Source organism: Dermochelys coriacea, chromosome 2 (genome assembly GCF_009764565.3).
Source record: "Dermochelys coriacea isolate rDerCor1 chromosome 2, rDerCor1.pri.v4, whole genome shotgun sequence".
Classification (NCBI taxonomy): domain Eukaryota; kingdom Metazoa; phylum Chordata; order Testudines; family Dermochelyidae; genus Dermochelys; species Dermochelys coriacea.
In genome coordinates, this window is record NC_050069.1 from 99,591,455 (window position 1) to 99,614,820 (window position 23,366).

Genomic DNA, 23,366 nt, shown 5'->3' on the forward strand with positions numbered 1-23,366 from the left:
CCAAAAACATCTTTAGCAATAGATGGTTCAGTGGGTTCATAATACAAGAAATTTTCGTCTTTTGAAGACTCATTCACTTGTGAAATAATTAACATACTTTTAAAATGGAACTGTAGTTCTGGACTACCCAATGATGATTGTCTTCTGTACCAAACCATCCCCTTTCCCTTCATTCAAATCCCTCCTTCTCAAATCTTCTGCAAAGTCTTTCAATGATAACCCAACATATACCCATGTTTACTGCCACATAGTACTCAATTGACTTCAATGAGTCTTTGAATGAGATCCACTCAGACACTTCTCAGGCAGGATCAGGACCTTTGACTATAAGTTCTGTGGGGTACTCTGTCTTGTTCGGTGTTGCTATGCTCATTGCCAATAATAATCAGGACTGTCTGCAACATGAAAGCTTGGTATGTTTGGCATGATTAGCGGTTTCTGTTCGGGAAGCTCTATAGGCTCAAATGGCAGCAGGTAGTGCAGGCTCTCTCTAGAAATAAAATGTATATAGAATCATAGAGTTAGAAGGGACTGCAAGGATTGGTGCAGGGTTTATATGATATGTTTTGGTTCACTATAGCTGCTTGGTGGAGATTATAGTGTTTCATTTTGAGGTGGGTCTGAATTTTTGCTGTTCACATTCTTAAGTTTTAAGAATACAGACTAACACGGCTGCTACTCTGAAACCTTAAATTTTAAGGTAAGAGGAAGAAATTTGCCTGCTTCATATATTAAGTTCAGATAGGCTTAGTGTGTGGTATTGTTTTAAAGCAATGTTACAAAAAGGTATTTTTTCTAACTTAACTGATGCACATATTTTATTTTTTCCATAAGAAATAGATGTTTAATCATTTTAAGAGGTTAGTATCAATACACAACTTTGTGTGACATAAAGATAAGCTGCACCTAGCTGAGAAAAAAGTCTACAAAATATTTGAAGTTGTATGCACTGATTCAGTTGACTTCTCTGGCAGAAATAAAATAACCTATAGAAGTAAAAGCAGAGGCATCAGGAACTTTAAAACTGTGGACAAGTTAACAGCAAAACAGCCCTTTGATCAAATAGCATTGGAGTGTGTGATGTGGGAAGAAAAGCAGAGAGAATAACAGTGGGAGTCCTTGGGTTAAGGGGATTGTGACATTGCACTGATTTTATTAAAATATGCTAATGAGCGTGACTATAATGTAGGTATATATAATATAAGTATAATGTATAGTGGATTATGCAAAAGGTTTCTTGTAAGTTATCATTGCAAAATTTATAATCTACTGAATGTGGTCATCCTATTTGTATAAATGTATCATTCTTGTATCTGAAACTAGAAATATGAAATATAACTCTGAGGTCCTATTATAATTATGCAAAGTGTGGGCCATTAGTGGTGGTTTGGAATCTTAGTGACTCCCATTAACTAGGACAATTTGACTGTAAATGGCTCTCACAGGACATGTACCGTGTCACCTGGTACTGGAATCCATCTTAAATCTGATACTTTTCCATTTAGAAGGAGGGATGGGGACCCAAAGAGACAAAAGATTCCTGCCTTGTGCCAAAGGTATAGAACGGGGTGGAACAGAACAAAGGGAGTGCAGTCGTGAGGAATCCCCTAGCTACCACCTGAGCTGGAACAAGGACTGTACCAGGGGAAAGGATTGGGCCTAGACTAGAAAGGAGTCTAGTCTGTGAAAGAAGCTTATTGGAACATCTCTGAGGATGAAGTTTCATCTGTAATCAGTTTTGTACTGTATTAGGCTTACACTCGCATGTTTTTGTTTTATTTTGCTTGCTAATTTACTTTGTTCTTTCTGTTAAACCATTTAAATCCTACTTTTTTATTTAATAAAATCACTTTTTTGCTTATTAATTAACCCAAAGCAAGTATTAATATTTTGGGGGAGCAAACAGCTGAGCATATCTCTCTATCAGTGTTATAGAGGGCAAACAGTTTGAGTTTACCCTGTATATACTTTATACAGAGTGAAGCGGATTTATTTGGGGTTTGGACCCCATTGGGAACTGAGTATCTGGGTGCTGGAGACAGGAGCACTTCTTAAGCTGTTTTCAGTTAAGCCTGCAGCTTTTGGGGGATGTGGTTCAGACCTGGGTCTGTGTTTGCAGCAGGCTAGTGTGTCTGGCTCAACAAGACAGGGTAGTGAAGTCCCAAGTTGCCAGGGAAAATGGGCTCAGAGGTAGTCTCAACACATCAGGTGCCAGTCCCAAGGGGGTCTCTGTGATCCAACCCATCACAGGGATAAGCCAAATAATTATTATACTCAGGTGGCGGGGGAGCAGCCTTGATGATTAGACTGAGGTAAAAGTGAATTTGGCTGGGAGAGATTGGGAGGAAAAAGGAAGACATTTAGGATGTAGATAAGTGGGTGGGTGGATGGAAAAATACCCAATCTAAATTGTTTTCTTAAGTATCAGAGCTTTTGTGGGCTGTTTTGAAGTGAACTTCTGGCCCTTTTGAGGCTTGTTGCTCACTAGTTAGTGAGAGATTTATTAAAGAAAGAGTTCACAGTACATCAGGAAAATATTGTCACAAAAGATTCATACTGGATTATGGTATAAGGAAGGAGTTTGTATGATCCTATGCTACAGGTAGGAAAGACAAGACCCCACTCATAGGGTTGGGACAAGTACAAGCAGAAGCTTTGCATTATTCACTGCTCCTGCTCCCAACCCTTTCCAGTGAGAGTTTTGCTCTCTTACTTCCCAAAGCCCAATTTGTCTTACTTTTCTTCCTTGTCTATATCCCCACCGCTTCTTGGGATTTAGAATTCCTCATATGCTTGTCTCTTCACTCTTTATTTTTTTCATCCCTTTCTCTCCTCCCTCCCCATGTATGTTAGCCTTGTTTGTATCTTTCCTCCACCATTTTCACCCCTCATTTTTGTTCTCCCCCTTGTCTGTTCCCTGTCTCATTGTTCCTCTTCCTCCGTCTCTCTCCCAAATTCTTTCTCCTCTTTACTCTTTCTCTCCCCTCCTGTTTCTTCTGTCAGCTTCCTCTCCATCTCTTTCCTTGTCCTCTTTTATTCCTTCCATTCTCTCTGTCCCATTTCCCCCCCATTTCCTTTCATATGGCAATGGGTGATGGCTCTGGATACACATTGAGTGGGTTTTCTCATGGCTAAGAAAAAAGGTCAGATTTACATAGTAAATCTCTCAGGGTTTTTTATTCATTTAATTCACAATGTGCCACTCTCACCATCTTGATTTTTCACCTTCCTTCCAATCAGATACTTCCTCCCACTGCTATGTGGGTGGCGGTCTAAGAACCTGATTGGAATAGAACAAACTTTGCTTGCCTAAGTTTGCTGAGTGTTCTCAAGAATGTATTACATTTTTCACTCTTGCTGTTCTATATCTGCCCCATACAAAGGAATAATTGAAGTGAAACCCAACTAAAATATGATTTGTGAACTGGAACATATTATGCACTTAATTTAAACTTATAAGGTGAAATTCTGGCCCTACTGAAGTGAATGGAGTTTTGTCATCAACTTCAATAGGGCCAGGATTTCACTCATAATGAAAATTTTGTAATCTGAACAAATTCTTATATGGGATATAGTTCGAAATTTACCAGTACTCTGAGAAACATTAGGCCAGACTCTGTCACCCTAATTCATACTCAATAGTACCTTACTCCATGGAAACACCCACTAAAATCAATCAGACACATTTCAGAGTAAGGTACAACTGAAGGTGACTAAAAGAAGTGGAGGTCATTTAATCTTTTGAGTTGGTGAATCTGACATGTACTCTTTTTTTTTTTGTGACTTGCTCTCAATGTTTTCATTCTACTCTTCAGGACTACTCTCAAGAATAACTATAAGAAAATGGGTTTTATATCAATAATAAATCCTATTCAACAAACTGATAATTATTCTCATATATTGGTATCTTAGATTTACTGGTTCAAAGGTGTTCCATTTTCTTCCCTCTTTAAGTGTAGCACAGTTCCCTTGATGCAGTTTTTAAATGACATTGTTTTCAATTTGCATATTTTGCAGGGCATTCCAGAAAGTTAGCCATATGACTGATGTCTCCACATCTAAAGTAATGTTGTTTGTAGCTTGGCTTGTATTTTTGTCCACTTGCAAATGTGGGCTTGTATTTACCTTCACATCATTTCTATTTACTATGCTGACTTTAATGCTCTGTAAACTGTCACTGGATTATGCAGGAGAAAATGATTTTGTGACTTTCTGTTGCTTTTTTTGGACTAACTCAGCAATCTTATTAAGGGTTAAATCATCTTTAATTCTGGAATTATTTTTCTTTTCAATTATTTTATCATGAATCATTTTGTCAGCTCGATTACCCAAACTGCTTATACCGGAAAGACGAATTCATGTAAAGTAGCTCCAAACTCATCAGTCAATCCTCTGGGGGTTTGTGCTATCCTACAGAAATATTGTAACCCTAACTTCCACCATATTTATTATGGGCCAAAATGCTTATCACCAACAAGAATTGATTTACCATAGCCTTTAGAATTAGGAGGAGCATCTGGTATGGAAGGTAAGTTGTAAAATGTCCTTTGTTAGGTCCCAAGTAATGCAGCAAAAGAGATTTACTTTCATCTTGCAGAAAAGTTATCCTTGCTGATATCTTGCAAGTAATGCATGATAGATAATTGTCCTTGTTGCAATGAAATTTCTGGCACTCAAGGAAGTGGCATAAAAACTGAGGGTGCTAATATAAGTCTTATTTTTCCTTAAAGAAAAGTGCATGGCCAATAACACTATAGTTTGACTGAAGTAAGTAAGTGGACTGTAAGATTAAACTTCTCTTTATTTAAACTTACTCCAGTGTAACAGCTCTTTTTTTTTCTTTTTTCCTATAGCTGGTCAGAATTTTTTCAACAAAACAGTTTGGTTTTTTTGGTCAGAAAATGCCAGTTTGTCAAACCGAAACCTTTTGCGGAAAGGTATCAGTTTAAGAAACATTTGTCAGGAACATTTACCGAGTCCACTATAGAACTTTTGAACAAAACTAGGGGAGAGGGAGAGAGACTCTATAGCTCAGGGGTTAGGGCTCTGCCTGAATCCGAGCAGGGATGTGAAAAGTATAGGGGGAACCCTTGGAAAAGGGGGAACCGAATCCTGCATCTCCCACCTTCCAGGTGAGTTCCCTACCCACTAGCCTATAGAGTCATTCTCACTCTATATAGCACAATGACTATTTAATTATTTAGCCAAGTGGAACAGCTTCAACAGGAGACCTACATCAAATATCCCATAGCTGAATGGTTTGGGTACTCATCTGAGAGGTAGCAGATTCCTGTTCAAATCCCATTTCATCAGGCAAAGTGTGGGGACTTGAATCAGGGGTCCTGCATCCCAAGGGTGTACCCAACCTACTGATCTAAAAGTTATGAGGGAGCTCCACTGAGCACTGGAAGCAAGTGGGGATGGCTAGGATGTCATCCTTGTACCTCAAGTGTTGGAAGGAGAAGGGATTAAGGGGAGCTAGAAGTAGCCAGGGATTGAAGTGAATTTGCTGGGGAGGGACTTGCTATAGGGCTGTTTCCCCCCATTCCATTCCTTTATTCCCCCCCTACAGTTCCTATTCTTCCCTTAGCTCCTGTCCCTCTGTAGTCCCTATCCTCCAGTACTTCCTTTCTCCTTTACAACCCAGTAGCCCCCACTAACACCACCTACTTCCCTTTCTGCTGCTCAGTGAGGGGAACTGCAGTGGGAATAGAGAAGAGATAGAGGCTGCCTATTCAGAAGATGCTAGAATGACTCAGGTGCTAGTCAGCCTAAATTGCAGACCACATGCCTCCTGCATACCTAATGCCCTATTGAATACATAACATTCAGTCCAGGCTGCTGAAGTGCATGAGTTTCATGCAAGATGCATGACACTTTGCAGGTTTGTTGTTATATTTGTAGAGTGCCTAGCACAATAGGGCTCTGACGTCTAGGTACTAGGACAGTACAACTAGTAGACAGTAGTAATAATGGTATAGATTTTCACCTGGTACCTAAGTTCCAGTTGTGCTGTTGAAAATCTACCCCATCATCTACCATGGTTAGTTAAAATGTATTATGTTAATTTCATATATAAAAGTTGTTGGATCGTTAGGTTTAAAAAAACCCAGCTGTGGCAATTAAATAGCTATTACTGTATCTTCCACACTTTTATATTTGCTTTTAAGACATCATGCTCATTAAGCAACTCTTAACCACAAACTACAGTTTATATTAACTTCACTGTTTAGTTTGAGATTTTTAATGCAGAATATGGGATTCAGGGCTCTCTCTACCTCACTTGAGAAGAAAGTATCCATCTGACCTCTGCACCTGGAAATGTCACTGTTTTTCAGAGTCTCTTTTGCTGTCCCTTTTAGTTAGCTAAGTTGGCTTAGTTGTTTTGGCCTAGTTTTGGTGCCTTTTTTAAAGAAAGTCTCCTGAATGACATGTTGGGGAACTGAGCCAATGAAATGACAACATTCTAGGAGAAAAATCTAATCTCCGACCACTCAGTCACACTGGAATCATAGAATCATAGATTTTAAAGTCAGAAAGGGACCATTATGATCATCTAATCTGACCTCCTGCACAACGGAGGCCACGGAATCTCACCCACCCACTCCTGTAACAAACGCCTAAATTATATCTGAGCTATTGAAGTCCTCAAATTGTGGTTTAAAGACTTCAAGGTGCAGAGAATCCTCCAGCAAGTGACCCGTGCCCTACGCTGCAGAGGAAGGCAAAAAACCTGAGGGCCTCTGCCAATCTGCCCTGGGGGGAAATTCCTTCCCAACCCCAAATATGGCAATCGGCTAAACCCTGAGCTTGTGGACAAAACTCACCAGTTTAATAAGTTTAATGTTTAATAAGTACTAAGGAAGCAGGCAGGTTGGAGAGAAGGCATAATGCTTCATCTGTAAAAGCATCTGACTCAGCCTTTTGGAACTATCTAGCTAACTATGGGAATGCTCAGAACTGGTGTGTCTGGAACCCTGCAGTTGACTGAAGCCCAGAGAATCTACTGGGGCTTCCCTAGCACATATGTTCTCTGTCCCAGGTTCCCTGTCTGAAATATAGAGGTAGTAGTAAAATAAGCCCCCTAACTGGTGTCACTCCTAGAACGAACACACTGAAATACAATTATATAGACAATATTCAGATATAGTGATGATACATACATTTAATCAGGATAATCATACTTGACAGATTACAACTTTTCCATTGACACCTTACATCATACACTGTGTGTAAGATTTGTTGCAATTGTATAGCAGTGGTAGCAACAAAGATACAAATGGTCATCTTCCATCATATAGCATCACACTCCCAACACAAAATTGAAAGGGGTGTTCCAGACACTGCTGAATCCATCCTAGGAATTTCCATTCTTGATCTTGCATCAGTACAGCTTTCAACCCAATATTAGAAATATCCAGGGGTAACATAAATGGTTTATCGAAACAGTTTCACTAAAACAGACTTTTTCTTTGTTAATTCTATTTTAAACCTTACAATATCACCAAATCCCATTACCAGCTTCCTGTAATAGTTGGCTATTCTATTAAAGGATTGGACCTGTTCCCTTGTTCTATGGGCAGGCTAAGTTTTAATGGCTTCTACTTTCAAGGGTTCAAGGTGGATTGTCCCTATGTTCACTCTGTGCCCTAGGTAGGATACTTCTGGTTTGTTAGAAAACATTAAATCAATGAGGTAGTGTTCCTCAGTTTCCCTTTCCATACAGCAGACCAGTCTTGTAATTTTTTTCCTCTCTGATAAGTTCTAAGTTTGCTTAGGGGTAATAACTATGAAATATCAGTACCTTAAGGCTTTCTCCCATTAAGTGTGTTTTCATTCAATGAGACAACAAAACTATAAAGAAAAGGAGTACTTGTGGCAGCTTAGAGACTAACAAATTTATTAGAGCATAAGCTTTCGTGAGCTACAGCTCACTTCATCGGATGCATTTGGTGGAAAAAGCAGAGGAGAGATTTATATACACACACACACACACAGAGAACATGAAACAATGGGTTTATCATACACACTGTAAGGAGAGTGATCACTTAAGATAAGCCATCACCAGCAGCAGTGGGGGGGAAAGGAGTAAAACCTTTCATGGTGACAAGCAAGGTAGGCTAATTCCAGCAGTTAACAAGAATATCAGAGGAAAAGTGGGGGGTGGGGGGGAGGGAGAAATACCATGGGGAAATAGTTTTACTTTGTGTAATGACTCATCCATTCCCAGTCTCTATTCAAGCCTAAATTAATTGTATCCAGTTTGCAAATTAATTCCAATTCAGCAGTCTCTCGTTGGAGTCTGTTTTTGAAGCTTTTTTGTTGACGTATAGCCACTCTTAGGTCTGTGATCGAGTGACCAGAGAGATTGAAGTGTTCTCCAACTGGTTTTTGAATGTTATAATTCTTGATGTCTGATTTGTGTCCATTCATTCTTTTATGTAGAGACTGTCCAGTTTGGCCAATGTACATGGCAGAGGGGCATTGCTGGCACATGATGGCATATATCACATTGGTAGATGCGCAGGTGAACGAGCCTCTGATAGTGTGGCTGATGTGATTAGGCCCTATGATGGTATCCCCTGAATAGATATGTGGACAGAGTTGGCAACGGGCTTTGTTGCAAGGATAGGTTCCTGGGTTAGTGGTTCTGTTGTGTGGTGTGTGGTTGCTGGTGAGTATTTGCTTCAGATTGGGGGGCTGTCTGTAAGCAAGGACTGGTCTGTCTCCCAAGATCTGTGAGAGTGATGGGTCGTCCTTCAGGATAGGTTGTAGATCCTTGATGATGCGTTGGAGAGGTTTTAGTTGGGGGCTGAAGGTGATGGCTAGTGGCGTTCTGTTGTTTTCTTTGTTGGGCCTGTCCTGTAGTAGGTGACTTCTGGGTACTCTTCTGGCTCTGTCAATCTGTTTCTTCTCTTCAGCAGGTGGGTATTGTAGTTGTAGGAATGCATGATAGAGATCTTGTAGGTGTTTGTCTCTGTCTGAGGGGTTGGATCAAATGCGGTTATATCGTAGCGCTTGGCTGTAGACAATGGATCGAGTGGTATGATCTCAAAACTATAAAGGGGTTTTAGCACAGTGTGGTCTCATTTACTGTTTTTAGCATGTTCAGGGGCTTTTCCCAAAGGTCATACACATTGTACATTTTTACAGTTCTTGACATTAGCAACATATTTATCCCAAGTGAGCATTTACAAATATTTTTGTCATGCCAAGCCTTCTGTTCAGATAGTTTGTCTCGAAGGTCAGTTTGCTCAATGCCCTTCTTGAATTTTTGCACATAGTCATTAGCTTATTTTTCACTCTAGTGTTTCCCTTAGCATAAGCCTTCATTTCATTTAAATTTGTGGCATCTTGGCATTTTAAGGTTGGGTGGGGTTTTGTACATTGGGAGATTCTTTATGGAGCATCCCCCAATCCCAGTATTGTGAGAACACAAAAGATCCATTTCCCTGCTTAGGGTTAACTTGTCTCTCTCATTTTCAGGTTCGATTTCTTTCCCACCTCCCTTTCCTGAAGTGTTGAAATCTGAGCCTTCTTGCTTAAAAGAATCCAATTGTGGACTGGGTGTGTCCTTTCCTACCATGACCTTTGTTACTAGCTAGGGGCAAAAACTCCTCCCCCCTCCGTTAACAAGGTAACTTGCAGAGACATAGACACAGACACTAGGCTGTTTGTTAGTTTTCAAATTCTCAGACCTTACCACTTCACAGACTGGACTTTGCCTTAAAGGGACACAGTCAATTTTCACTCCAAACCAGTGTTCTAAGATGCCTTTCCACTACCAACCTCTGCTTCCACATGGAATCAGATGTGCCTGAGCCCACCAGGGAACTACAGGGCATATTTAAAGGATCCTGGGGGGTCTAATTATATGGCTGCTCTGCTGTGAAAAGTCAGTATACCAGCCTCCCCTCTGAATCTGAAATACAGGTTGCTTGCCTGGATGGAGAGATGGTGAGACAGCCACTCTGTCCAGAGTCTTTTCCCACAGGGCACCAACCTAAGGATATTCATGGTCCAACAATATTCCTTTCCCAAGGCACAACCAACCGTTCATAAGACCTGCCTTTACTCTTCAGAATTCCCTGCTCCATCATCTCTCACTGAAATTTCCGCCCAGCCAACACCACTGGAGCTTTTTAAAGCAAATTCAGCTGAAAGATTCTCGTAGTTTGACATCAAACTTTCCTCCAATTATTTTGAGGGAGAGGGCATGGGAGCCTAATCTTTTTTTTCTCTATGGCAAGAGAGGTGATTAACTACATTCAAATAACCAAGTCCGGATTTGTGAGTCGGTGAGTAGTTTCTGAAGTGGCTTGATTTAAGTCTGAGAGAGGCCACAGGCAAACAATCAAAGTAGACCCTGATTTACAATGTGGTCCATAGGTTTCAGAGTAGCAGCCATGTTAGTCTGTATTCACAAAAAAGAAAAGAAGTACCTGTGGCACCTTAGAGACTAATAAATTTATTTGAGCATAAGCTTTCATGAGCTACAGCTCACTTCAGCCACCAATGTGGTCCATAGTTTGCAACTGATGTCCACAGTTGCATTGTTCATTGTCTCTTCTCATCCAAAGGTGTATGAGATGACTTCATCTGCCAGGCAATTTTCAAAAACCATTGTTTCTTGGATAGGTTGAAGCCTGGAAGTTCTTTTGTGGGGTTCACAATCAGGTGTTTGTCTGTGATATAAGCATTATCCCAGAATTCTTTACCGTGTGCCTCAGGATTGAATGAGCTTTAACCTGATCCTAAAAGCACTTGAGCGATTTCAGATGTGTCTTAGGAAGGTTCTAAAGGTCCCCATGAATTGGTATGATCAGTTTGGCCATTGTTTAATTGTATCCATGAGCTTTGTGTGTCTCTCCAGATTTTGGGTGGCAGAGTATGTGCCAGAGTGGGCAACCAGTGAACGGGTATTGATTTTAATGTTCTGGTTTTTATTCTCATTGTAGCTTTAAGCCACACGTCTGGAGATTTGATATGTGAGCTTCCTCCCCAAACTGTTGTTCAATATTCTATGGTCAAGTATACGAGTGCTAAAGTCACTATTTAGAGTGTGTGCACATTGGCACCACATGTTATGCCCACTAGTTTTTTGGATAAGGCTAGTCCTTGCTTTTATCTTTTTTGCATATCTTTTTTTTCCTGTACTTTGCATAGACTCATTTCAGAGCCATTGGCCCAAAAGGTGTCATTAAAGCCTTTCACCTAAACAACAAAGCTGCCATTACCAAGGTTTTGGAGGCATTTGGGTGGAGTTTTCAGTATTGAAACTATTCCGCCACTGAGATCAGTGGAGAGGGTAGTGAGGTCTTTGCCTTGTGCTGCAAGAGCGATGTCATCAGCATAAATAAACATATGCAAAATTGTGTCAGGTAAATCACAAATGTAGATGTTGAACCATAAAGGAGTTGCATGGATCCTTAAGGTACACAATCGTTGAAGATGTGTACTTTGCTGATCTGCCCATTCAGAAGGACATGGTATTTTCAGTTGCTCAGAAGTTGCATAGTGCTATATCAGTTGATGATCCTTGAACAATAGCCTGTATCTCCATATCGTATTGTAGATACTGGATAAATCTATCAGTGCTGTTCTGGTTAATTGTACATAATCGTATAGAGTTTTTTATATATAGACTGTAAGTGCAGACCAATGCCTAGAGTGGAATTTTGGGGCTCAGATCCATCATTATCCCATTGACTGGGAGAAGTTCTTGTCTTTTTAATAAATAAAAGGTTGTAAATTGAACTCTGTGTTTACATTTTGGGTACAATGTTTATGCTCATGCACAGGAAGAAGAATGGACTTGATAACTTAATCAGTCTTTTCCTACTGGGATTTCTAAGAGCTAAATGATCCCCTTCTACAGAATTAAAACAGAAGAGGAAAAACTACTTGGAAAGAATATTGTGGAGTTGCTACTTCTTGCTTTAGAGCATGGCTTTCAAACCTCAAACTTGAGGATCATCAGGGAAATCATGCACTAAGTACATAGAACTCAGGACAGCTGCCCTTCTGGACTGCTCTATTACTTTAGTAATGTGTGTTAAGGACAAGATATCAGCCCTAATATTGAATTGTGTGAATTTGTATAAGTAAATCCCAAGCACTATGATTTAAATCACCTAAACGCAATTGCTAAGGGACCTACTCCCCATATCTCCTTCTTTTCCTACCCACTCAAAAAAGCCATGTCTGCAGTAGGCAGATCTATCTTTTTTTTTTTAAATGGTAAATTACAAGAAACAAAAACCATTGGGGAGGCCACCAGTTCAGCTGAACTGGTGGGAATTTTACTGTAGAAAAGGCAATGGTGGCTTCATTTTTTTATTTTTTTAATCAGCAGGTTAGTTAAAACTGTTAAAAAGTAATGAGTTTAACTAAACACAAAGATTTTTTTAAAAAGTTTGTCTAAAAAGTGCCTTGTCTACAGAAAGGCTATCACTGGTTCAGCTGAAACTATGGTAGGTTCAAGTGAGCATTTTTGGTAATAATTTTTAGTACAGGCTGGCTAAAATGTCCATCTTAAAACACCTTGCTCCTGAGCCTTGGCCTTCTGGCTTCTTGGATAACATGTTGATTTCCCCTCCCCCACTCCTCTGTTACATTGTTTCAGCTAGTCTCTTCCTCCTTTCATTCTTTTACCTGATTTTTTCTTTCTCACACACACATGTGCCACACTATTGCGCTTCACGCTCTGAGACATTGGTCAATTTAGGGGTGCTCACTATGTTTGCACCAGTCAGCTTTCAGTGCAGAGTGGCTTTTGCTCACCTAATCATTGGTCAGCAGGGCAGGGAGCTGGGTAGAAACTGTGGAGTGCTTCATGGAAACACTTCAGCACCAGAAAACTCCTGTTGTTGATTGTAGGTAACCTTAGGATCAAGCCTGCAGAGAAGCTTTAATAGGCCCTCTATAGTCTCAGGCTGTTGAGGGCTATGAGGTTGTTTATGCCGCTGCCCTACTATTAAACTAGCATTTCCCCTAGACAACCCTGGTGTTTTGTCTTTTTAAAAGCAAAACAATTGCTACAGTTATTTCATGTTGAAAAAGTATCATTCACTGGATAATGCATATTGATCAAGGTGAGCCAAAAATAGCACTTCCCTCCCCTCCTCACCATTACACAAATTAAATTCTACACATCCATAAAATCCAAAAGCCGAGCATAAACACTCTAGTTTGAGAGCTTGCAGTGTTTTGTGTAAGAGATAAAATTGGTGTTCTGCAGCATCAGCATGCTGAGAAAGTGATTCAGGCATATTACACCACAAGATCACCTTTTTATGATTTTGCTGCATATCACCAGATCAGACAGACCTGAGGCAAATAATCTATCTCCAATCCCATAGAACTTCTGGGTAGCTAGAGAGACACATACAAGCCAACATGTTAATTATGGATTTTTTAATTGCCATTAATCTTTTCCCTTCCTATATATACACATTTTCTATTGCCACAAGTTGCAGTAAATTGCTCATTAAACTTCAAGCAAAGCAATGTAATGCTTGCTACCATTTATAACCAATGCTCTCCAAAGTACAATTAGAGGCAGTATTATGACACAGAACAATGGAGACACTTATTTCTGAAGTTTATTAATGCTAATTAACATATGGCATCTAAGGCAACTGCTGATACTTCATTGCTAAGTACTGAGGGACTAATTAGTGTTTGATGTTAATTAGTTTCTTCTGAGTGTGCATTGTCCTTAAATGCATATGTACTATAACCATTGGGCTATTAAAAATTTGGTCCATGCCTTTTTGCAGTGGTATGATATGGTACTTAGGAGCTCCTGGATACTGTACAGAATAATTTTCTGATGCACAATTAATAGCTGGTACAAAAAATTGAACAAGCCAAGTACTCACTTCTTTCAAAGAACATTCCAAAACTGCATTTAAAAATAATTGAATAATGTAGGAATTGTTAAAAAGTATATCAATTTTCATTTTTATTGATAAGAATGATAACCTGAGGAAAAGAATTACAAAAATTATCTGACTGAGAAGCAAAGACAATAGATCTTCACAAGTCTGGTGAAAAATCTATATCCTGATAAATATTGATCTCATTATCGCTAAAATTGTTACTTTAGTCTTTTTAGGGTGTTTTTACACTTGGAGTTGGGGATGTGATTCCCTGCTCAAAGAGACATACTCACATTAATGCTCAGTGAGCTAGCATTCTAAAAATAGAGTGCAGGCCTGGTATCACCAGGGGGGAATCACACCCCATTATCTTGTGTTTTATTAAACATGTTTGCCTCAAGTGTTTTTATCTGGGGCCTAGGAAGTTTCTTTTTTTAAAAAAATAAAGCTCTATTGGGGTTTCTTATCAGCTGTTTTTAGTTGCAAATGAATGTCTCCTCTTTCTTTATTACTGGATTACAATTGTTTTGCACTAGAATTTGCTATTGTAAAAATATTCTATGAAGTATTGCAACAAATTTCAGATTATGCTGAATTTCAGATTATGGGAATTCTTCATGTCAGTTTTCAACAGCTCATCAACACCTTGTAAGGACTGGCTTTAGTTTGGAAATACTTTTAAGTGATTTAGCTGCAAATCCTTACTTAGTTAAGAAATTCTGATTTCATAATACAATATACAAAAGACTCATAGGGCTAGATTAGAGAGGCCAAATGCAGCCTACAAGACAGAGGTGGGTTCTTGAGTAGTTCAGGGTTGCCCTTTTCTTTAATGTGACCTGCAAGTTCTTTTTTGCAATGCTCCACCATAATAGAAGCAGCCAGGTTGACATCTGTAGATCTGAGAAGAGCTCACAAGTACAGACCAGGGGAGATGAGTGAAGGAATGGCCACCAAAACAAATGCTGAAAAAAAGGTCAGAAGTAGGAGGAAAACAGGATAGATTGATTTGAATCATGATTGAAATCAACAAGGAAGGAAGCTTGTTTTAAACCTTTAATTTTAATCTTGTTTTGCATTTCTATTTTTTAGCTATTTTCCTAAAGAAAGATGGGTTCTCATTGATTAATCATTAAAACATGATTGATTTAAACTAAATATTGCCCTTTACACTAAATTTGGTGCTTCTTTTTGCTAACCAGGAAGATACACTAGATATATACACATTTATGTAAGAAATTGTATATTAGGATTGGAAGGATTATGTTTGTACTGGTAAATGTCGATTTTTACCATATACGCACAAACCGATGACAAAATAGTTAAATTGATGATAACAGAAATTTAAAGATAGGCAAAGTATGAAAAATTCTTCAAGAATTTATTAGAGTTTGATTTAAGGATACTTGCTTTGTATATTTTGACATGTGATGTTGACAATTTGTGTTTTAATTGTTATAGAGCTTTAACATTTTGAATCTCACCATCTACTTTCACTAATAATTGTCTACCCCAGCCATAAATTTCCCCCAACTGTGATAAGTTAAGTAATCAAAATAGAAAAATGCTTTGGAAATAAACATTAAAAAATCAAATTCTGCCAAGCATTTGTATAGTTTAATTTATATTTGTTCTGATTATAATCTGTTAATTTTTTATTATATTAGTGAATTATGCAGTTCCTATTTACTAGTTTAGGATTAATTTTTTACTAGTGATTTGTATTAAGCTCTATTTTGATGGAAATTAAAATTAAGTTAAAATGCACAAAACCAGCATTTTAAAAAAATAGTTTAAATGTCCCGGATACATAAGGAAAGAGTCTGAAAAAGTTAATCAAAATATGTTTTGCATTAAAAACTAGCTGATTTATTAAACAAAGTATTATCTATAATTAGTGAATTAAACAGGTTGTATTTGGCTACCCTTTTTCCTTCAAGATTTAGGAACTAGAAGATCTCATCCTGTCACACCTAGTTCATCTTCAGAGATTAGAACAGGAAATTAAGCTTTCCTTCCTTTCAACTCCAAGTAGGTTTCTTAACTTTGAATGGACTAGTCATTAAATTGAACTCACTGAAATGGTGAGAATAGTCTCTATGCCCCTGCAGAAGAGTCTACTACTGTCAAAAGACGGTTTAGCACTGGAACAAATTCTGGTTACAGGTGCCTAGTCAGTGACTTCCATTAATTCAGTGGTTTGATTTTCTGTAGAATATGAGCAGCAAACATGAACTGCTTAATATTTTAATGTAATTTAAATTATTTTAATAGATTATAGTAAATTTATCATAACATGGGTTTTCATAATTTCAGATAAATTTATTTTTAAAATTAAACCTGTATTTAATTTAAATTAAAAGAAAAATCTTTATGATTGATTTTTTTGCACCCTGACCTGAACAAATTCATCAACTCCAAACAGAACCCTTGCCCAGGGCCATTCTCAGACCAAAAACATAACCCTAGCCAAGATCTACAAACAGGCTGAAACATAAGCCTACATCAGGTGCAATTAATGGCCTTAAATATAACCCAAATACTAACCCCCAAAATGAACCTAGTTTTAAAAAAAATAGTAAATCCTCATCCTCACCTATCTCAAGGCCCAACTGTTGACTTTCCCCTCTTATCCAGTGATCTGTTATGTCAACTCCAATCCTTGACTCTGGGAGCCAGCCTTACCCTGCTCAGCTGTGAGAACGCCCACTCCTGGGCTGTTCACGCACAGCCTCTGGCACGTAAGCCGCTCCCAGTTACTTGCAAGCGAATGACACCAGCCAATATCTGTGGTCCCAGACACAACCCTAGGAACCTCCATCTTGCAGTGTCCAGTTATGTCTGCTGAACGCTACAAGCTTATGAGTTCGTCAGTTTAACAAAGAAATTGATATGTACCAGGCTTGGTAAGGGAAGTCTCTGACCCGCTTCAAACCAAACACACTGCTTCAGGCAGAATAAACAAACAGATTTATTAACTACAGAGATAAATTTTAAGTGATTATAAGTCAAAGCATAACAAGTCAGAGTGAAAAAGAAAAGGAATACTTGTGGCACCTTAGAGACTAACAAATTTATTTGAGCATAAGCTTTCGTGAGCTACAGCTGTGAGCTGTGAGCTGTAGCTCACGAAAACTTATGCTCAAATAAATTTGTTAGTCTCTAAGGTGCCACAAGTACTCCTTTTCTTTTTTGCGAATACAGACTAACACGGCTGCTACTCTGAAACAAGTCAGAGTGGTTACCAAAATATAAGCACACAGTCTAAACTGTCAGCCCTATTAGACTGAGCAGCAACTAGATTAAGCAGTTTTTCTCACCCCACTGGATATTGCAGTTCTTAATATACAGATTTGGTCCAGGTTTAAGGATCAATCTCCTGTGTTGGAGACTTGTCTTCTTCTCAATATAGTGGTTGCTTGCAGCAGAGGTGGGAGCAGGAGAAGGGCCCAGTATGTGTCCCTTCTGTCTGTTTTATACCCTCAGTCCACATGCTTGTAGAACAGAAGTCCAGGCATGTCTGTGGGGCATTGCTGAATCTCTCCAAGCAAGGTTGAGCAATTCCCCTGGTGTGGTCTTATGTACGTGAGTCATTGCATTGTATGTCCCTTGCTGGACAATGGCTGCTGATTATTATTTAGGTTATTTGACACCCTCCCCGGGTGTTGGTTACTTTCCTTGCTGTTGCCTCTGGCCGATTCCCCAATTTTCACCATGCTTTAGTGACCACCATAAAACACAATTCTTATAACTTCATATGCATTATTGATACACATATATGGAGAGAGAAATGACTTTCAGCAGATCATAACCTTTCCCTTGATATCTTACAAGGCATGCTTTATATGTGAGATCATGATTATATGAAATTATATGAAAATGAGGATTATGGGGGTTACAGTACACTCCCCCAAGATATAGAATGTCACACCGACCATCACCCTAGCCCAAGGACCCCTGCTGGCTCCAAACCTAAACCCAGCCCATCTGTAGACCATATAACCCTACTGGTGCCAACCCTAACCCTAGTCGAGAGACTGCTGCTGATCCTAGACCTAGACCTAGCCTGCTTAGCCCAGCCAGCCCCAGCTCTATCCCTGACCCAAGTAGTCCTGCCAGCTCCAGCCCTAACTATGGTCTGTGGAGTGCTGCTGGCCCCAGCCATAATCCTAGACCAGAGAGACCTGTAAGAGTCAGAACCAACCTGAGTCCCTTTAGTGCTACCATGCTACCTATCCTTAGCCTTGGGAGCACTGCAAACACTGTGTAAGCCTAGCCCTAGGTGCCCGTACTTCACCAACCCTAATCCAGGGCCGAGAAGCCCTATGGCTCTAACCCTAAACCCAGTTTAGGGATCCCTGCTGGCCCCCACCCTAACTACAAGGTGTGCTGCTGTGGGGCTTAGTGGGCTGCCCCAAGTGCTTCTGTGAACCCAAAAATCTAACCCTTGTTTTAGGTGCCCACAATTCACAAATCCTAACCATGGCACTGGGAGCCCTGCCCTAACCCTGGCCCTAGAGAGGCCTTCCATCCCTGACCATAAACATAGTCTAGTGACACCTGCTTGTACCCACACAGACCCCAGTGCACAGCTGCAGCCAGGATTTCCTGGAGAGGAGGGCAAAAAGAGTAGTTTGCTCGGGTCCTCAATGTGAGAGGGGCCTTCAAACCAAGTGCCGTTGTGATTTGTCCACTGGGGACACAGCACAACTCCAGTTTGACCTGGCCACCCCTGCTTCATGATGGAGGGATGGCTGGGCCAAATATGAGTGATGCTGTGACCCCATGCAACAGGTTGCAATGCCAAAAGCAGGGATGCTGGCCCAGCTGTTCAGGAGAGGAGCTGCTGCTACAGGGTGAGTGAAGGTAGGCTCACTTTAGAGCCCTATCCCATGCTGTGCCTCCCTTCACTGTTTTTGCACCTTTGGTTTAATTATTTCTGTGGGTATTCAACATTTTTTTATCTCCAACGTCTTTTTTTTTTTAAAAGAGTAGGGAGCTTCAGTTTCAGATTTTGCCCCAGGCTCCCGAAAACCTCTGTGCAGCGCTGGCTGGAGCTAATAGCCATGAAAGACTCCATTATGTAGCCCAGAGGTAGCATACATACCCATGGCACCCTAATTTTGTAGGTTAATAATCTAATCTTAATAATGCATAGCACTGGCTAGAAACCAATATAATATAAATTTCAAATACCACTAGTTGTACATACAGGAAAAAATGTCTACAAACTCAAACTAGTTTATGATCTCATAAAAAAATGAACTTTTGAAAATATAGTTTGAGAGTCTCTCAGAACCTAAAACTCTACCAAGTTCACCCATCTTGTCTTAGGTGCAACAAGAACACTCCCTATTGGGTTAATTTTAAGGAATTTATAAGGTGCCAGTGATGAAGGTGCATAGTATTACAAAAACTACAATTACTCAGCAGAAGATGGCATTTACTGCAGTGTTTTCACTGCGGTAAGTCGACAGCTGATGCTCTCCCATTGACTCTGCTTACACTTCTCATTCTGGTGGAGTACCTGAGTCTACGGGAGACCACTCAGTGGTCTATTTAGTACACAATCCGGCGGATAGTGTAGACAAGCCCCATGTCTACAATGCAGACTATGGGGGTATGAACTGCAGAGCACATTAAAGTGTTGTGCTCTAAATGCCTCATGTGGATTCTGCAGGAGTGAACTACAAAGTACCTAGCATAATCACAGGTTTCAGAGTAGCAGCCGTGTTAGTCTGTATTCTCAAAAAGAAAAGGAGTACTTGTGGCACCTTAGAGACTAACAAATTTATTAGAGCATAAGCTTTCGTGAGCTACAGCTCACTTCATCGGATGCATTTGGTGGAAAAAACAGAGTAGAGATTTATATACACACACACAGAGAACATGAAACAATGGGTTTATCATACACACTGTAAGGAGAGTGATCACTTAAGATAAGCCATCACCACCAGCAGGGGGGGAAGGAGGAAAACCTTTCATGGTGACAAGCAGGTAGGCTAATTCCAGCAGTTAACAAGAATATCAGAGGAACAGTGGGGGGTGGGGTGGGAGGGAGAAATACCATGGGGAAATAGTTTTACTTTGTGTAATGACTCATCCATTCCCAGTCTCTATTCAAGCCTAAGTTAATTGTATCCAGTTTGCAAATTAATTCCAATTCAGCAGTCTCTCGTTGCAGTCTGTTTTTGAAGCTTTTTTGTTGAAGTATAGCCACTCTTAGGTCTGTGATCGAGTGACCAGAGAGATTGAAGTGTTCTCCAACTGGTTTTTGAATGTTATAATTCTTGACGTCTGATTTGTGTCCATTCATTCTTTTACGTAGAGACTGTCCAGTTTGGCCAATGTACATGGCAGAGGGGCATTGCTGGCACATGATGGCATATATCACATTGGTAGATGCGCAGGTGAAGGAGCCTCTGATAGTGTGGCTGATGTGATTAGGCCCTATGATGGTATCCCCTGAATAGATATGTGGACAGAGTTGGCAACGGGCTTTGTTGCAAGGATAGGTTCCTGGGTTAGTGGCTCTGTTGTGTGGTGTGTGGTTGCTGGTGAGTATTTGCTTCAGATTGGGGGGCTGTCTGTAAGCAAGGACTGGTCTGTCTCCCAAGATCTGAGAGAGCGATGGCTCGTCCTTCAGGATAGGTTGTAGATCCTTGATGATGCGTTGGAGGGGTTTTAGTTGGGGGCTGAAGGTGATGGCTAGTGGCGTTCTGTTGTTTTCTTTGTTGGGCCTGTCCTGTAGTAGGTGACTTCTGGGTACTCTTCTGGCTCTGTCAATCTGTTTCTTCACTTCAGCAGGTGGGTACTGTAGTTGTAGGAATGCATGATAGAGATCTTGTAGGTGTTTGTCTCTGTCTGAGGGGTTGGAGCAAATGCGGTTATATCGTAGCGCTTGGCTGTAGACAATGGATCGAGTGGTATGATCTGGATGAAAGCTAGAGGCATGTAGGTAGGAATAGCGGTCAGTAGGTTTCCGATATAGGGTGGTGTTTATGTGACCATCGCTTATTAGCACCGTAGTGTCCAGGAAGTGGATCTCTTGTGTGGACTGGTCCAGGCTGAGGTTGATGGTGGGATGGAAATTGTTGAAATCATGGTGGAATTCCTCAAGAGCTTCTTTTCCATGGGTCCAGATGATGAAGATGTCATCAATGTAGCGCAAGTAGAGTAGGGGCATTAGGGAACGAGAGCTGAGGAAGCGTTGTTCTAAGTCAGCCATAAAAATGTTGGCATACTGTGGGGCCATGCGGGTACCCATCGCAGTGCCGCTGATTTGAAGGTATACATTGTCACCAAATGTGAAATAGTTATGGGTCAGGACAAAGTCACAAAGTTCTGCCACCAGGTTAGCCGTGACAGTATCGGGGATACTGTTCCTGACGGCTTGTAGTCCATCTTTGTGTGGAATGTTGGTGTAGAGGGCTTCTACATCCATAGTGGCTAGGATGGTGTTTTTAGGAAGATCACCAATGGACTGTAGTTTCCTCAGGAAATCGGTGGTGTCTCGAAGATAGCTGGGAGTGCTGGTAACGAAGGGCCTGAGGAGGGAGTCTACATAGCCAGACAATCCTGCTGTCAGGGTGCCAATGCCTGAGATGGGGGCGTCCAGGATTTCCAGGTTTATGGATCTTGGGTAGCAGATAGAATACCCCAGGTCCTGGCTCCAGGGGTGTGTCTGTGCGGATTTGTTCTTGTGCTTTTTCAGGGAGTTTCTTGAGCAAATGCTGTAGTTTCTTTTGGTAACTCTCAGTGGGATCAGAGGGTAATGGCTTGTAGAAAGTGGTGTTGGAGAGCTGCCTAGTAGCCTCTTGTTCATACTCTGACCTATTCATGATGACGACAGCACCTCCTTTGTCAGCCTTTTTGATTATGATGTCAGAGTTGTTTCTGAGGCTGTGGATGGCACTGTGTTCTGCATGGCTGAGGTTATGGGGTAAGCGATGCTGCTTTTCCACAATTTCAGCTCGTGCACGTCGGCGGAAGCAGTCTATGTAGAAATCCAGGCTGCTGTTTCGACCTTCAGGAGGAGTCCACCTAGAATCCTTCTTTTTGTAGTGTTGGCAGGAAGGTCTCTGTGGATTAATATGTTGGTCAGAGGTGTGTTGGAAATATTCCTTGAGTCTGAGACGTCGAAAATAGGATTCTAGGTCACCACAGAACTGTATCATGTTCGTGGGGGTGGAGGGGCAAAAGGAGAGGCCCCGAGATAGGACAGATTCTTCCGCTGGGCTAAGAGTATAGTTGGATAGATTAACAATATTGCTGGGTGGGTTACGGGAACCATTGTTGTGGCCCCTTGTGGCATATAGTAGTTTAGATAGCTTAGTGTCCTTTTTCTTTTGTAGAGAATCAAAGTGTGTTTTGTAAATGGCTTGTCTAGTTTTTGTAAAGTCCAGCCACGAGGAAGTTTGTGTGGAAGGTTGGTTCTTTATGAGAGTATCCAGTTTTGAGAGCTCATTCTTAATCTTTCCCTGTTTGCTGTAGAGGATGTTGATCAGGTGGTTCCGCAGTTTCCTTGAGAGTGTGTGGCACAAGCTGTCAGCATAGTCTGTGTGGTATGTAGATTGTAATGGATTTTTTACCTTCAGTCCTTTCGGTATGATGTCCATCTGTTTGCATTTGGAGAGGAAGATGATGTCTGTCTGTATCTGTGCGAGTTTTTTCATGAAGTTGACAGATTTCCACTCTATACGGCTAAATTCAGTGCCTTGCATAATCACAGGTTTCAGAGTAGCAGCCGTGTTAGTCTGTATTCTCAAAAGAAAAGGAGTACTTGTGGCACCTTAGAGACTAACAAATTTATTAGAGCATAAGCTTTCGTGAGCTACAGCTCACTTCATCGGATGCATTTGGTGGAAAAAACAGAGTAGAGATTTATATACACACACACAGAGAACATGAAACAATGGGTTTATCATACACACTGTAAGGAGAGTGATCACTTAAGATAAGCCATCACCAACAGCAGGGGGGGGAAGGAGGAAAACCTTTCATGGTGACAAGCAGGTAGGCTAATTCCAGCAGTTAACAAGAATATCAGAGGAACAGTGGGGGGTGGGGGGGAGGGAGAAATACCATGGGGAAATAGTTTTACTTTGTGTAATGACTCATCCATTCCCAGTCTCTATTCAAGCCTAAGTTAATTGTATCCAGTTTGCAAATTAATTCCAATTCAGCAGTCTCTCGTTGCAGTCTGTTTTTGAAGCTTTTTTGTTGAAGTATAGCCACTCTTAGGTCTGTGATCGAGTGACCAGAGAGATTGAAGTGTTCTCCAACTGGTTTTTGAATGTTATAATTCTTGACGTCTGATTTGTGTCCATTCATTCTTTTACGTAGAGACTGTCCAGTTTGGCCAATGTACATGGCAGAGGGGCATTGCTGGCACATGATGGCATATATCACATTGGTAGATGCGCAGGTGAAGGAGCCTCTGATAGTGTGGCTGATGTGATTAGGCCCTATGATGGTATCCCC

The 23,366-nt window shown here is 40.6% G+C and overlaps 1 long non-coding RNA gene across 1 annotated transcript; it reads left to right on the forward strand.

Annotated features, from left to right (window-relative positions):
* Window positions 1-344: 344 nt before the first annotated feature.
* On the forward strand, window positions 345-17,420 carry LOC122458465. The gene is made up of 3 exons (XR_006278522.1): window positions 345-357; window positions 4,511-4,519; window positions 17,296-17,420. It is a non-coding gene; the product is annotated as an uncharacterized LOC122458465 (long non-coding RNA).
* Window positions 17,421-23,366: the final 5,946 nt, after the last annotated feature.